The following is a 17,041-nucleotide window of genomic DNA, read 5'->3' on the forward strand; positions in this document are numbered from 1 at the left end:
CTTGGACACAGTTGTCTCCATGTTGTGTCCCCCATTAGACTGAAGCTACAGGAAGGGACCATCCTTTTCTCCTTTTTTCTTGTATCCCTAGCACTTAGTGCAATGCCTGGCACACAGTTGGTGTTTAATAAATGTCTATTGATTGGCTCCATTAGCATGATACTACATGATGAGACAGTTGCTCTGATAGCAAAAACTTTGAGCAAGGCTACATTTGATCAAACTGTAGTCTCTCTGTTGCGTTATATTAACAGCTGATTCCATTGGGAAATCACGGCACGTTTCTTCCTTTTTTAACACACGTCCTGTGACTCATTTATTTAACTGAAAGTTTGTTTGCAAGCTACACCCATTCTGCAAAACATCCTTAGGAGCTCGGAAGAGGAGGGGGCTGGGAATGGGGGAGCCCAGGCTGCTGCTAAGTTTGAGATTATTTGTGGCTGGGCTCAAAAATCCTGCTTTTTATTAGCATTCGATGCCTCCCCCTCTGCCAAGTCGCTAACAACAGGCTTATTAGATGCAATGTATGTTCCAGATTTCCTCCCTCAAACGCTCCAGCTCTCCCTTACTGGATGCTAATTTTCACTCTCACTTCTTCAGTTAGGTGGCAAAAAAAAGAAGAAGAAGAAAAGAAAGGGGGAAAAAAAAGTGTTTCCCAGGGGAATCCACCAACAAGTGATGGACTTGCCCAGTGAGAAGCAAGTGGGAATTACCCACTCCCTCTCATCATTTCCTCAACGCCCCTCAAATTCCCCACCCTGGGACCCACAGCCTGGGATTGTAAGGGAGGATGGAGTTGTTAGGTTTGGCCTTATGGCACAGCCCCAGAAAAATCCCCAGTGGAAAAGGAGCCTGGAATCTCTAAGAGCAAAGCAGTGAAGAAGGGGGACTTCCCCACCCTGGGAAAAAAGGAGGACATTTGGGAAAAGAATGCTGGAAACTCTGTGAGAGCCAGCACGGGATGATGGGGCTCCTACAGCTGTAAGCTTTCAACAGGGGTGAATTTCCCCTCCTCCCTAAAGAATCCTCCCAGGGATTTTTAAGAAGCCACTGTTTTGCTAATTCTGGCCTGCTTCTTGAGAACTCTGGGATATCTAGAGTTTCTCACCCTGCTTCCGTCCAAAGACTTCTACAACTAAGCTCTTAGGTGCCTAATGCAAACAATTTGCTTGTTCTTGCTCCCAGAGCTGCCTGTACCAGATTAAAATGTAACTGGGAAATATTTAACAAAATTAATAAAAATACAACAAAGCATAGATAATGGTGATTTGTAGTTTTTAAACCAATATGTGGTCAGCAGGGATCCTTATGTACGGTTTGGTGACCCCTTCTATTAGTTACATTTAGCCTTTTAGATGTCGCCTCTCTAAACTCACTTCTGTGATCTTGGACATTGAAGTCAGGATGGGGTTGTTTGCCAAGTCTTACATCTCCAGGTTATTCTTGTTTATAAAGGACCTGATCTTGGGGGCCAAACTATCCTCCACACTAAAAAGCACAGTGAAGAAATCTTAGTAAAGAGATCTTAGCTCTAGCTTCTTCCAGCTCCCCCCACCTTCTTTATGTTTATCCAAATCATATTGAATGAACCCTTTCCACCCAACATTGGTTGTTTCCTGTAGAATCTATGCTCATTGAAGGACTGTGCCATTTTTACCACCTAGGACAGTACCTAGCACCCAACAAGTCCTGTATAATATCTCAAAAAAAGACTAAAGCTGCTCTTGTACTAATAGAATATTTTTCTTTGAATGGGGGTACACTGGAGCCTGGCATGAGAGGGGACCGAAGAAGATAGATATCAGTTAATCAATCAACAGTGATTTATTGAACATTCAGTTTTTATCAGTGCCATTGGTCCATTCCAGCCTTCAAGAAGCTTCATTCTGTTGGGGGACTGGATTCAGAGCCAGAGGATTTAGGGTTCAAAATCTACTCTTAGTAATTCATACGATCTTGGGGAAGAAACTTCTATCTTTTGCCCCGAATTTCCTCACCTACAAAATGAAGGTATTAAGCTAGATGACTTTAAAAGTTCCTTTCATCTCAAAATCTAGGATTCTTAGATCCTTTGAAACTCTAGGATGGGAAATTCTGGAATAGAAAAGCACAAGCCTGGGGCTCTGAAAAAGTCACCAACTATCTCTTGACTTTGTCTTATGTAAAATGTGGATAAAGACATTGTAAAAAACTATTTCACATCGTGGTGGGGAGGAAAGGGAGAGTAGATCTCAGTGTGTCCTATATAGATGTGTCTATAGATGTGAGGGGCTGCGGGGTGGTGCAGTGGATAGAGTGTTGGGACTGGAGTCAGGAAGGCTCATCTTCTTGAGTTCAAGTCTACCTTCAGACACTGACATCCTAAGCAAGTCACTTAATCCTTATTGCCTCGGGTTCCTTATCTATAAAATAAGTTGGAGAAGAAAATGGCAAACTATTCATGTATCTTTGCCAAGAAAATCCCAAATGGAGTCCCAAAAAGTCAGGCCGACAACAACAATAACACACATCAAATAGAATGTGATTGTACAATAAAAAATGACAAATAGGTCCAACTCAAAGAAGTTTGGGAAGACTAATATGAATGGATGTGGAGTAAAAAAAGAGCCAGGAAAACAATGTCTTTGTTAAAAGGCAGCCAAGCTCTGTACTGACCAATCTTAGTCTAGAATACATGAAGACATACTTAATTCTTTAGAGAGTTGGTAGATCATGGGGTTGCAATGGTACATACACTGCCAGTTTTAGAGTCTACAGGTCTTGCTAAATTGTTTTTCTTTTTTCACAAGGTGGTGAATATCAGTAAAGGACCACAAAATTTGGAGAGGGGGAAAAGCATCAATAAAAGTATTTTAAGGCAATAGCTTTCAGACCTCTCCATTCCTATCCACTGTCTTTTCACTCTCTCCCAGTCTCCCCTATCAGGCAAATACAACAACAACAACAACAAAAACAACCCTTATTTCTTTGTATCTTTTATGATATCTGAGAGAATACAGAAGTTGCTTAGGATCATAAATTTGAAGCTAAAAATGACCCTGGGAGTCATCTAATTTAACTAAGACCTAGACTAGTTAAGCAAATTGTCCATTAATGGGTAGCAAGAGACAGAAGTAAGATTTGAACCCAGGACCTTTACTTCCATAACCATTGCTTTAGCCACAGTGCCAGAAGGTTTTGCTCAGGTGCAAGTCTTAGTGTAATTAGTCAGGACTCGGGGTAAATGAATAGGTCCCACATCAGAGGCTCCTTCTAAGGAATAGGACTGAAGTTTAAAGGAGATGAGGTGAGGAGGGGAGAGAAGGAGATGGTAGAAAGAAAGAGGAGGAGAAGTATATAAAAAGTAGAGAGAGAAGGAGGAGAAAGAGGAGGAGGGAGAGGAGAGAGAAGAGGAAGGGGTAATTAGAGGAGGAAAAAAGTAGAGAGAAGAGAGGTGGAGATGGGGAGGAGGAGGAAAAAGAAGGAGGGGGAAAAGGAGAAAAGAGGAGAGGAAGAAAGAGAGAAGAGAAGGGAAGAAGGAAGAGAAGGGAAGAAGGGAAGGAGAAGAAATGAAAGAAGAGAGGCTGGAAAGAAAGAGGCAGGGGAGGAGTAATATAGAAAAAAGAGAGGAGAAGGAAGAAAAAGAGGGAAAGGAGAAGGAGGAGGAGATAGAGTAAGGAGGAGTGAGAGGAGGAAGAAGATAAGAAGATAAGATAAGGAGAGGAAAAAAGAGAGGGAGGAGGAAAAGGGAGAAAAAGAAAGAAGAGAAGAAGGGGAGAAGGAAAAGGAAGGTGAGGGAGGAAGGAGTGAAAAGAAAGAAAAGGGAGAGGAGGAAGGACAAGAAAAGGAGGGTTAAGAAGAAGAAAAAAGGAGGGAAAGAGGAAGACAGAAGTGGAGAAGAAGAGGAGGATGAGAAGGGAGGATGGGGAAAAGGAGAGAATAGTAGGAAATGGAAAAGAAGAGTAGAGGAAAAGGAGAAGGAAGAGGAGGTAGAAAAAAAGAAGAAAGGTAAGAGAAAAAAAGGAAAAGGAGGGAGGAGGAGGAGGAGGAAGAAGAGAGAAAGGAAGGAGAGGAGGAGGAGGCAGAGTAAGGAGGAGGGAGAGAAAGAAACCAGAGGTGTCACTTTGAATAGTGAATAAAAATTGGGAAGGGAAGTAGGTCGGGTCAGGTGATTGCACACTCCACCTGCTTTGAGACTGCCGGGACTGGCCCCTGAAACCCAAGACTTCCCACACAGGTAGTCCCTGCAGCCCTCAGACTCATGGCTGCTCCTTGGGCCCAGCCCAGAGCTTTCTGGTTTGGGACACTGGGACGCGGACCAGGTCACTTGACTCCGAGGACCATTCTGGTGCTGTTATGGCCCCACATCTAAGGACCAGAATCTGCAAACCTTTGAAACGTGGCCCTTCAGCCAGAGAATGTGTGTTTACCTTTGGGAAGGGAACAGTAAACTTGGATGAAATCCTGCTTGTCCCAGCCAGACTCTGAAAAGAGGGGGGAGGTCTGGAGGTCCTTGTCTTTGCCCCCAGAGCTTTGGAGCCCTCCCCCCTCTCTGATAGGGGAAGAGATACTCCCTCCTTGGCAGAGACAAAAAAGGAGGCTAATTAGCAGTTCTCCCCTGCACCTGGCAGATGGGGAGCTCAAAAGACAGGAGCTGGTACCCTCTAGGTATGTTAGTCACACCCCATCATTCTTTTTCCAGAATTAAATCCTCTCCTTTCACCAAGTTAAACAAGGGAGGCTAATAAAACTGTCTCCCTCCCCCTTTTAGGAGGAAGTGTCCTATCCTTGCTTATAAAACCTGACTTGCTTACAAAGTGGTACTGAAATCTGGCCATAAGTTTATTATCATTAAGAACAAAGTGAGATCAATCAGAGAGGACCCTTGTAGGAGGAGGAAGAGGGAAAAGAAGGAGAGAGGAAAGGAAACAGAGAGAGGAGAGGAGAAGGAAAAAGAGAAAAAGGAGGAAGAGGGAGGAGTAGAAGGGAAGGGGGAAGAGAAGAAAAAAAGAAAGGGGAGAGGAAAAGACCATCTATAATGTGTGATTTCGGGACATCAGAAAAACATGTGTGTTCCCCAAATGCCTTTCTCTCCTCTTTCACTGAAGCCTGAAGTTTTTTCTAAGCTTTTTATTTTCAAAATATATGCATAGTTTTCAACATTCATCCTGCAAAACTTCATGTTCCAAATTTTTTTCTCCCTCCTTTTCCCCCACCCCCTCCTCCAGATGACAAGCAATCCAATAAATGTTAAACATCTGCATTTCTTCTATATATATTTCCACAATTATCTTGCTACAGAAGAAAAATCAGATCAAAAAGGGGGAAATGAGAAAGAAAACCAAAAGCTAGCTAACAACAAAAAAAGTGAAAATACTATGTTATAATCCACACTCAATTCCCCCAGTTCTCTCTGTGGGCGCAGATGGCTCTCTCACTATCACAAGTCTATTGGAACTAGCCTGAATCAGCTCATTGTTGAGAAGAGCCACGTCCATCAGAATCGATCACCGTATAATCATGCTGTGACGTGTACAATGATCTTCTGGTTCTACTCACTTCACTTAGCATCAGTTCCTGTAAGTCTCTCCAGGTAAAACCTGAAGTTTTATGAAAGTTTCATTTTGTGTTATCACTGTGGGGGAATCAGAGAATCTCAAAACTGGAAGAAACTTCATTCAGCAAGTTGTACACAAATAAGAAACCCCCTCTACAATCATCCCAGAGGTCATTCAGACATTCTTTGGAAGCAGCTCATCTTTTGGGCAGCCCCACTTGCCACCCTTCTGTGCCTTTTGTTGCTGAGTCCTACAACGATTTGACAAACATTTATTCAGACCTATACATTTTAGAGAAGACATGTTCCTTGCCCTCATGAAATTTTCAATCTGAGTAGGGGGTATTGCCACAGACACAAATAACCACAAAATAATGTAGGCTGTGTGTTTTATGATGTCCACATTGGAAAAATAAATCATAGGCAATTTCAACAAAGGCTTTCCTCAAAGGAGCTTTATTAAGCACCTACTGTATACCAGGTGCTGTGCTAAATGCTTTTTACAAATATTATTTTATTTAATCCTCACAACTCTGAAGTAAGTGCTATTATTATCCCCATTTTGTCTCTTGAAAAGATTGAAGCATAAAGAGATGAAGTGAGTTGTCCAGCTAGAAAGCAGCTGAGGCTGAGTTTGCACTTCAGTTTCTCTGGACTCTTAAGTTCAGTGTTCTGTCCACTAGATAACCAGAAGAATTTGGGATGGATTTTATCATTAGGAAGTTCTCCATTATCTCAAATCTGAATCCACCTCCTACTTCTGCCCTCTGGAGTCAACAAGTCTAAGCAATAGGCTTTGACTAGTTGTGTGATACTGTGCAAGTCATTTAACTTTGTTTGCCTCAGTTTCCTCATGTGTAAAATGAGCTGGAGAAGGAAATGGCAAACCACTCCTGTATCTTTGCCAAGAAAACTCCAAATAGGGTCAACAGCATTGAAAACACATGAGGACTCAACAGCATGTACCAGATACTTTGTTCAGTGATAGGCAGAAAAAAAAGGGATCTCATAAAATCAAGAGAAGGAATATCCACATTAACATCATGAAATTTCTCCCAAGGATGGAGCAAGTTTAAATGTTTTCGTGAGAAAGATTTATTGGATGAAATCACTATTTTAACTAGAGAGAGAGATTTCTTCATTGGATGGGCGAATTGACTTAACTTCCAATCCTTCAGGTTTTACCATATTGTTCCTCCCAAAGTATCTGTAAATATGGCTGGATCCTTCTGGTCCCACTGCTTTTGCCCACTATGGAAATCTATCCAACCCTCAACTGGAAATTCTCAAAAAACTGCAGTGTACTTCCCCATCCCCATTAGCAACTCCCTTTTAAAATAGCAAATAAAAATCTGAACAGAGTGTGATGGGAGTGTGGTATTTCTTACACTGGAAAGCAGCCAGAACCCCATTCTACCATCCAATCCCTGCCAAAAGGAACCAACAAGTCCACTGAGTACAAACGATCAGAGACTGTTATTGTTGTTGTTTTATGGGCTTTTCCACTAGGACCACAACCCCCAAAGTTCCCAAAGTGGCAGAATAACGTGTCAACTGTTGGGTCATCAATCCCACTTCCTGCCTGAGCAGTTGGGCTGGAGGTTGTCCAATCCAAGAGCTATGTATAGTAATAACAGTTGGACGCTAGTTAACCTGTAGTGGTCTGATGAGTTTCCTGATTGGGCTGGATTCTTCTTTCACTGGTGAATTACCATCCAGGATCCCAAGGTAATTTAAAGGACTCAGAGCATTATGGTGAAAAAGAAGTAGACCAAGAGAGGGCTGTGTGTTTTACTTAACTTATTATTATTATTATTATTATTATTATTATTTTTACTGAGGCAAATGGAGTTAAGTGACTTCTCCAGGGTCTCACAGCTAGAATGTGTTAAGTGTCTGAGGCCAGATTTGAACTCAGATTCTCCTAACGTCAAGGCTGGGGCTCTATCCACTGCACCATCTAGCTGCCCCTTACTTAACTTTTATATTATCCTCAGTGAATCAATAAACATTGATTAAGTGATTACTCTACACCAGGCACTGTGCTAATAGTCACTGAGTGGGCAAATAGAGATCAGAAGGGGAAAAAAGTATTTCCTTCTTCCAAGGAGACACAATCTAATAGGACTGAGCATATAATAGGGAGACAGTGAATTTGCAATTGAGAATTTGGGTTTTGTCACACTCTACTCATGTGACTCTACACAAATCAATTGATTTATTCCAGTCCTGATTTCCTCACCTGTAGAATGGAGATTTTCACTAAGGACAGTGCCTGTCACCTAGGAGATATTTAGTAATTGATGATTTTGGATGCCATTTAAATCCATTTTACAGATGACAAAACCACGGCACAAAGCTATGTGACTTGCCTAATGTCACACCCAAAAGGAAAAGGCAGGATTTGAACCCAATTCCCTGCCTCCAAAGCTAAGGCTATTTCTATAACACCATAATAATAATGGCTTCACTTCCTGCCTGCCTCAGAATTCACTTGGTCCAAGTATATTAAGAAGTGTATTGTCAAGGACAAGAAGTCTTAGGATGAGGTGTATTTGGGTCTAAATCGTGCTCTTGACCCATAGTAACTCCCTTCCTTTTGTCCTCTCTTTTCCCCCTACTCTGTACTTTCTCTGTACCCAGTCCCTTCACTTAATCTGTGGTTTCACATGGAACTTCTCTTGAGCATCAGAACAAGTCAGGAACACGGTTAGTCCAATGCCCAAGGGCTCTCCCATCAGCATCATGTGGCATCTCCAACATGAATCACTCTGCTGCTGTTACCCAAGACACTGGGGCCATCTACATCTGTGCACAAAGTTTTCCAATCACGTGGGGGGGGAAATATAAAAGCAGAGCAATCGTGATCTCACCTTCCCCCTACCCCAGGGGGAGGGAAAGGCATGAATCTGGTGCTCGGATGCCAGAAAGGAGGAATCATCCATGACTTTGCTGATCATTGGAAGCAGATTAACGCTCCCATGATTTGCTTTGCCTGTCTGAGGCTCCTGGCCTCTGGGACAGAATCCTCTGGAGCAATGACTCAACATGTACTAACCTACCAAGTCTTGACTCAGGCTCACTGCATCTGCCTCTCCTAGCCAGGAAGCCTGGGAAGCTGTACTTAATCACAGCATCTGAGCAGGGGACGGAGAAATTTGTCCAGCAAAACAATGCATCCAAAGCACTTCACAAAACCTTAAAATGTTCCATAAATATGAACTATTATTACCATGGCTGTTCCTCTTAATCTCATCTTAGCTCTTCAGAATTCAGATAGAACTGATCTTGGAACAGACTATTATCCTATTTTTCCTATGTAATATTTTGTGAATTCTTGCCCAGAGACACGCAATGGCTTTTATTTATCACTGAAAAAGAGTAGAATATAAAACCAGATTCCGGAGAATATCAACACCTCGAGGGTAGAGTCTTTCTGTATACTATTATTTACTTTTCTGGTGGAGACTGATACTTAATGTCTGGTGAAGTTGAAATCGTTACTGCTATTGAGTTGTTTGGCTCATTGGGTGATTACTGTGTGGGGCAAGATGGGAGTGGAGTATCTTTGTATCATGGGCATTTAGCTCGGTACCCGGCACACAACAATTAATAAAAGCTTATTGATCCATCGATTGATTGATGGTAGGTTCACAAAAAGTACCTACAAACTCAAGTTACAACAGGACCACTAAACTATATATACAGATCCCGGCAGGCCACATATTGATTTAGAGAACCACAAATTAACATTACTTAGGTTGGATTACATTTTTATTTATTTTGTTAAATTCAAATTAAATTCCCAGGGGTATTTTAATCTGATTCAGTCTCTCTGAATATTTTGACTATGAGTGATTAATACTTCTGATTCCTATGACCATACCACTAGCCATGGGACAATGAAAATAATAGATAGATTTAAATATACAGACATAATATAAACAGATAAAGAGATATAAAGATGCCCCTCTATGTAGATTTAGATATCTTTAGTCCTGTTTCTATATGGCATCAATTTTGGCTTTTGTTGGCTTTCTATGCAGGCAGTTCCAACACTTTTACTGCAGTTTTAAGGTTTAATAGCTATAAGTAGCTTGCTGGCTATAGGTATTTTTTTTTGTTGTTGTTATTGAGGCAGTTGGGATTAACTGACTTGCTCAGGGTCATAAAGCTAGGAACTGTCTGAGATCAGATCTGAATTCAAATCCTCCTGACTTCAGGGCTGGCGCTTTATCCACTGCACCAATTTGCGGACCCATAGGTATTTTTTTTTATTTAAAATGTTCTTAATTATTTACAAATCAATGCTTATTCATGTTATTGTTGCTTCTGTTTTGAACTAGGCCAGAAGACACATTTCCCAAGGTTTGGTTGTAATCACTGACAAATATCTAATATTTGATTCAGTGCAATTTAATGCATATTTTCAATCATCTGTGGAAGACTGTGTAGGGAGCTGGGTACTGGAGATAAAAAAGTCAAAGTAAAAAATAGTATTTATCCTTGAGAAGCTTTCATCTTACTTGTGAGGTGTAATAAATAAGCAAATGCACAATAATTTTAATAATTAAGAGAAAATTTAAATTTAAGAATAGAGAAACTATTAATAATTAATAGACAAAATTCCAATAGACTTGTGATGGAGAGAACCATCTGCATCCAGAGAGAACTATGCAGACTGAACGTCGATTACATCATAGTATTTTCACCTTTGTTGTTTTTGTTGTTGTTGTTTGCTTGCTTATTTTTTCTCTCATTTTTTTTCCCTCTTTGATCTGATTTTTTCTTATACAGCATGATAAATGTGGAAATATGTTTAGAAGAATTAAACAAGTTTAACCTATATTGGTTGTTGTCTAGGAGGGAGGGAGGTGGGGAAGGAGGAAGAAAAATATGGAATGCAAAATTTTGCAGGGGAGAATGTTGAAAACTATCTTTCCATGTATTTTGAAAAATAAAAAAAACCCTATTATTAAAAATAAAATAAAAATTTTAAAAACATTCAAAAAATGATTAGTAGGCAAGGGAAAAATCACTCATTGGTTTAGATGAGGAAAACTCTGTGGATAGACTGCTGGACCAGTAGTTTGTTTTCCAATCTTGCTCAGATGCTTATTAGTTCAATATGTGACTCTGGACAAATCATTTAACTTTGATTTGCCTCAGAATTTTTATCCATATAACAGGAATAATAATAGCACCTACTTCCCAGAGGTGTTGTGAAAGTGAAATAAAATGATATTTGTAAAGTCCTACATAAATGCTTGGTTTTTTTTCTCTTAGGTCAATTCCCTCATTTTACAAATAAGAAAACTGAGGTTGAGAGTAGTTAAGTCACTTGTCAGGGTCATAAATGTTATAATTTGAACTTCAATGCTCTAAACCTCAAATTTAATGTTCTTTTCACTGCATTAAATGACTACCTCCCAGGAAAGCTAGACCAGTGAGAGTGCTGATCATAGAGGTCAGAAGACCTGAGTTCAAATGTGGCTTCAGACACTAACTGTATGACTCTGATCAAGTCACTTCAACCCTGTTTGCCTCATCTGTAAAAGGAGCTAGAAAAGGAAATGGCAAAGCACTTCAGAAGCTTTGTCAAGAAAACTCCAAATGGGATCAAAAAGGGTGGGACATAATTGAACAAAAACAGGAAAAATTTTACCAAAAAAAAGTAATATCTGAGCTTTTGAAGGAAGCATATAATAATTCTAGTTTGCTATGTAACATCAACAACAAGGCAGATACCTTAAATAGTCATCTGGAAACCACTCAGCAAATCAACAGAAAATTAAGTTTCAATTGACACATTTTAAGAGATTGGAGACATTTTGTAGCACCATCTCAGAAAGCTGACCTTTCAAGCATAAACATATCCCCAGATAGCAGTGTGATGGAAAGATTTTTAAGGAAAAAAATGATTTAATAAGAAGAGAGCTCACTGTGTTGCATAGGTACTTAGGAAATGTTTTCAGTCCCAGAGGATGGCTTCTAATCCATTGGGTGGAATCATTGAGTCCACACAGGATCAGCACCTCAGAAGGGAAAGGAGGCATCTCAGAAACCATTTATTCTAAGCCTCACCAGTCAGGAAACTCTATCTCCAATAATTCCTGGTAATTGGTCTTTCACTTGAGGATCTCTAGTCACCAACACTCACCAACAACCGGAGCCTTTTATGGCTACCTTTGTAAATTTAAATACTCTGACAAATACATTATCCCCAATAGAAGTTTATGGACTCACATATAATCTTGTTCTTTTTCCTTCTTCTTGTAATGAAATGTTTGTATTACTCAATAATTAAGTTTATATTTTTAAAAAAACCAAACATTTAAAGACCAGTAGTGAGTAGAATAACACTCCTGCTATGATCAGTGTTATCATCTATGATTGTTTTTATTATTTAAAATGGAAATATATCATATTAAGCATTTAATATGTGTTAGATATAGAAAGAAAAAAACCCAAAAAGCTTATATTTGAATCAAGGAGACAATTTGTAAATAAAAAGGCTCCTATGATATAATGTTAATAATACAATAGTAGCTGTAAAAATAAAAATATGATGTTTGTAAAATGCTTTGGAAACCTTAAAGTGTTATATAAATGCTAACTATTATTATGCATGTATTCATAAAACACACATATACATATCTACATACCTACACATATATGAATCTTCCACTACAAATGAAATTTTATATTTCTATGTCTGTATCAGTATTAGAGAACATTCTAAATGGGGTCCATGAAGAGTCGGACACAACTTATATGACTGAATAGCAACAACCAAATTAAACCCTTAAAACGTATCTCCTTTGATTTTCATAATAATCCTGTAACTAATTTTGAGAGAGGTTAAATGACTAGGATTGTACATTATAGGCTGGATTAGCACTCCAGGACTTCCCAAATACTAAGCCTAACACTATGCACTGTATCTTCTGGCTGCCTCAGCAGGAAACCATAAACACTTTTTGCTTAACTAGGAAAAGTGTTCTCCTACTGTCCAGTACCCGACACAGTCCAGAGACTCAGAAGCAGACTGAAGCAAAGACTCTTATACATCTTGTAGCCAAGATGGTAAGATATAGGTTATAATGCAGTTAAGTGGAGATGGAGATGGTCAACTACCTGGACAAAGACAGCACTCATTAATGAGTTGATGGCAGCTTGGAGAGACGTCTGTAGTAATCTCCAGGGATTTATAACATTCTTTGCAAAGACTTGGATAAAAAGAAAGGGCACCAGGCTTATCCAATTTACAGATGGCACAAAGGGAGATATATGAGAGCCGATACATTAGCTGCTAGAATTCTGGAACATTGAGTTTAATCCAATAAGATGATGATTAATAGTATGAAATCCATCTAATAAAAGTTCAAAAATCTAATCTACAATTAAAAGAGAGGGTACAGATAGATAATACCTGGAAAAGACTTGGGGATTTTAGTGGACTTGCTCAAGTCCAGTAGGAATGAACAATAGACTTGGTTTTTCTCAACCATGGCACACATAACATATGAGTGTATAGATATATGTAATACATATAATATATGCAGGCATATAGAAAATCTTAAGTTTCATCAATATAAGTTTACTTTCTAGAATAAGGGAGGTGATTATCCTTTTGTGCTCTGCCATGTTGTTAGCAGAATATTACCCCAAATCTCATCAGATGGAATGTAATAAGGATAAGTGTAAATCTTATTTATGAGTTTGAAAAAAAAAAAGGATTTCCTAAGTACAAGATGGGTGGAGTGTGACTAAATGTCAGTTCACCTGAAAAATTCCTCAAAGGATTATAAGCTCAATGGCAGCTATTATCAGTGTGAGTCAACAGTGCAATATGACAGTTCAAAAAGACTAGAAATCTAAAGTAACATTAAGGGTAATGTAGTATCTGAGACTGATTCTAGAAGCCAACAATCCTTGTCAAGGAGTGAAGAGAGAAGGGAATAAGCATACATTATTAAATGCCTACTATATGCAAAGAACTGTGCTAAATATTTAACAAATCTTATCTCATTTGAGCTACACAACAACTCTAAGAGATGATGCTATTATTAACTCCATTTTTCACTGAGAAAAATGGAAGCAGGCAGAGGTTAGTTTGCCCAGGGTTACATAGCTAGTAGATGTGTGGAGTTAGATTTGAACTCAGGACTCCAGGACCAGTGCTCCAATTGAGAAGGGAAAGAAAGAAGGGAGGGAGGAAGGGAAGGAGGGTAGAAAGGAGAGAGTAAAGATGGAAGAAAAGAAGAAAGGAAGGAAGGAAGGGAGGGAGGGAGGAAGGAAGGAAGGAAGGTAGGGTAAGGAAGGAAGGAAGGGAAGAAAGGAAGGAAGGAAGGAAGGAAGGAAGAAAGGAAGGAAGGAAGGAAGGAAGGAAGGAAGGAAGGAAGGAAGGAAGGAAGGAAGGAAGGAAGGAAATTGGAGGGAAAGAAAAAAGGAGAAAGGAGGGAAGGAGGGAAAGAGGGGGAGAGAGAAAGAGAGACAAAGATAGATGAGAGATAGAGAGAAATAGAGACAGATACAGAGACACACAGAGAGAAAAAGAAACAAAGATAGAGATGAGAAACAAGGATAGAGACAGACAGAGACACATCCAGAGAAAGAGAAACAAAGACAGAGACAGAAAAGCAGAGAGAGAGAGAGACAGAGATGAGAAGGGGAGGAGGAGCCAACTCTTACTATTATTACTTGCCACCATTTTTCATAAAGTGAAGGGAGCTGTTTGGGGCACAGAGAGGCTTTCTCTTGCTCAGACTTAAACAGGTAAAAAGTATCCCAAGGCAGGATTTGCAACTCACTAATTCTAAGGTAAATATAAGGTGATAAAATGAATAGGGAGTTGGTCTTAAAGTCAGGGAGATCCCAGTTCAAATCCTACCTAAGATCTGTATTAGCTGAATGACTGAGCAAACCATTCAACCACTTCCATCAATTTCTTCCTCTGTAAAATGAAGGTAATAATAGTACTTACTTCTCAGGGTAATCATGAGGATCAAATGAAACAATGTTTGGGAAACGTTTCATAAATATGAAAGTGCTATATGAATGAATGCTAGCTAGTCCACATCCTATCTTCTTGTTGCATTGTCTCATTTAGCAGGGATAAGGGACCCAAACCCTTTTTTTATACTGCTTGATAACAGACTGACCATGACAGAACCAGGAAAGGTAAAGATTTTCTGTCATATATAATAATGATTATTATCATCATTATTATTACTACATTTATTTTTATAATAACACAAGTGGTTGTGGTCCTAAGAAAAGGTAGCTAAAATTAAATTAGAAAAATGGATTTATCCTTTTCACCATCCCTACCTCCTGGACCTCCAGAGGACTATTGGTAAACTAAAACTATGACTGGGTTTGCTGAAGCTATCATACAGATCCAATCTGCTGATGGAATATAAGAGAAGCTTTCAGATGTCTAAATGACCACATATGTCAATGAAATACGAAGATGGGAGAATGGGGAAAACCAGAATGGAGGAAACCGCCACATTTGTAAACCAAAGCATAGATGAGTTGATTGGCTGTCTGCCAAAGAATCAACTCCAGTGGAGCTAAAGAACGAGGTATTGGGCAACTGCTATTTTCTGTCTCCTGTTTTAAGTCTACAAAAAGCAAAACCAACACTGAACAATTATGTGTTAAATACTCCTGTGAATCACATCTCTTCACTTTTAGCCATTTGTCACTACTCACAGTAGTGACAAATCTAAATCATAGATTTAGAACTAGAAGAGACTTTACAAAGCAGCTGGATCAACCCTTTCATTTTTTAAATGCAGAAACTGAGAATCACAAGAGATCCAATGACTTGCCCAAAGTCACAGAGTCAGAATTCAAATCCACATCCTCTAAATCAAGATCATTTGCCCTTTGAATTGTGCCTTGTTATATGATTAAGAATAACATCCCAGTCTAAAATTAAGCTCCTAAAGAACCGAAACCCACAGCATATTCTCAGATCCTCCTCACTCCAAGGCCAGATAAATTACTGGTAATCTATCCATTGTACCATCTAGCACCCCTGATGGCTCTCAATGTGAATATCAGGCTACCTCATCCTCTGTCCAAAACTTCTAAGCAACTTTTGAGTACAAAAGACAGAAATAGTCAATCAACAAATATTTGTAAATGGAATTGAATGTGTCTTTCAAAGAAGATCAATACTATACAAACAAACCTGGAAAACATTCCTAGTACATCAATTAAAATTAAATCCATGTTCCCATTCTATTGAGCTTTATCCAAAGAAGAGGTCAAAATCTTGGCCCCTACAGGATATGGGCTGGGATTAGAATAGGATCAAAGCGTTTCTTCATATTTTTGGAAGGGAACATACTAGCATCACATCATTTCTTCCAGGAATGGGATTCTTTGGTTCAGCGCAATAATATTTATCAGGCACTTACCATGAAGAAGAAGGAGAAGGAAAAGGAGGAGAAGAAGGGGGAGGAGAAGGAGAAGGGGAGGAGAAAGAGGAAGATGAGCAGAAGAAGAGGGAGAAGAAGTGTATAGTGCTTTAAATTTTTCAAAACAGTGTTGTTTTATTTAATCATCATGATAACTGAGCTGTAGGTGCTATTTTTTTCTATGGATGGGGAAACTGGGACTCAAAAATATCCAGAGTTATACAGTTAGGAAGTGTCTAAGACAGAACTTGAATTCAGCTCTTCTGAACTACAAAGCCAATACTCAAACTATTATCCTTCCTAGATGCCCGAGGCACTCTGTCAGGCATCTCAAGTTTCTCAGTTTTTACAGGTAAGTTATATTAAGACATTCCTGCCTTCTCAGAAACCAGAGATGGAGAATGAAAGAATTAGAGGGTCATGTACATTGGCCAGACACATATTCCCTTCTTACTCTCCATTTGAGAAACTTCAGTCATGTGAAAGATGTCTTTTCTTCTTTTCTGGGGTCTTATGGCCTCCTTAAAACTCCCTGTAAATATTAACTATTGTTATTCTTATGTCTGTATCTTTTTAAAACAACATTCTTCCAAGGATGGGATATGTTTGGGAGTCACGCAAATCTCTGAAGAAGTATAATTGGGGTCATCCATAGGACGACAAGGAGGGCCATGGTGAGTGGAAGTAGATTATAATAATTTGTGAACAAATATTAAGCAGAAGGGATGTAAAGGATGTAATCAGGGTGATGTCCGCACAATCTCAAAAAATTTAAAGAGAGGTCCCTGCCATGTTAGGAATAAATCTGGTAGAAGATACCCTAGAGAACATGAGGAAGACATATGAAGGATGGGAAACATAGTGAAAATGGCTTGCCATCCGCCTTGTTGGAGGACCACCCAAGCTGATGAAGTCACAGATTCACCCAAGAATCAACATATTTAATACATCAAGTAAAACACATAAACAAGCCAAGACAGGGGAAGGAGATGGCAGCCTCGATGTTGATAGGACTGAAATTGTCTTGGCTTCTGTATAGAAAAGATTTGATGAAGCCCCAAGTAAAACCAAG

At 39.3% G+C, this 17,041-nt stretch overlaps 1 protein-coding gene across 2 annotated transcripts in view; it reads right to left on the minus strand.

Moving 5' to 3' along the window:
- SLC1A2 (solute carrier family 1 member 2) overlaps positions 1-17,041 on the minus strand; it is a 164,512-nt gene that overhangs the window by 67,515 nt on the left and 79,956 nt on the right. The window lies entirely within an intron of this gene.

This window comes from Sarcophilus harrisii, chromosome 6 (genome assembly GCF_902635505.1).
Source record: "Sarcophilus harrisii chromosome 6, mSarHar1.11, whole genome shotgun sequence".
Lineage (NCBI taxonomy): Eukaryota > Metazoa > Chordata > Mammalia > Dasyuromorphia > Dasyuridae > Sarcophilus > Sarcophilus harrisii.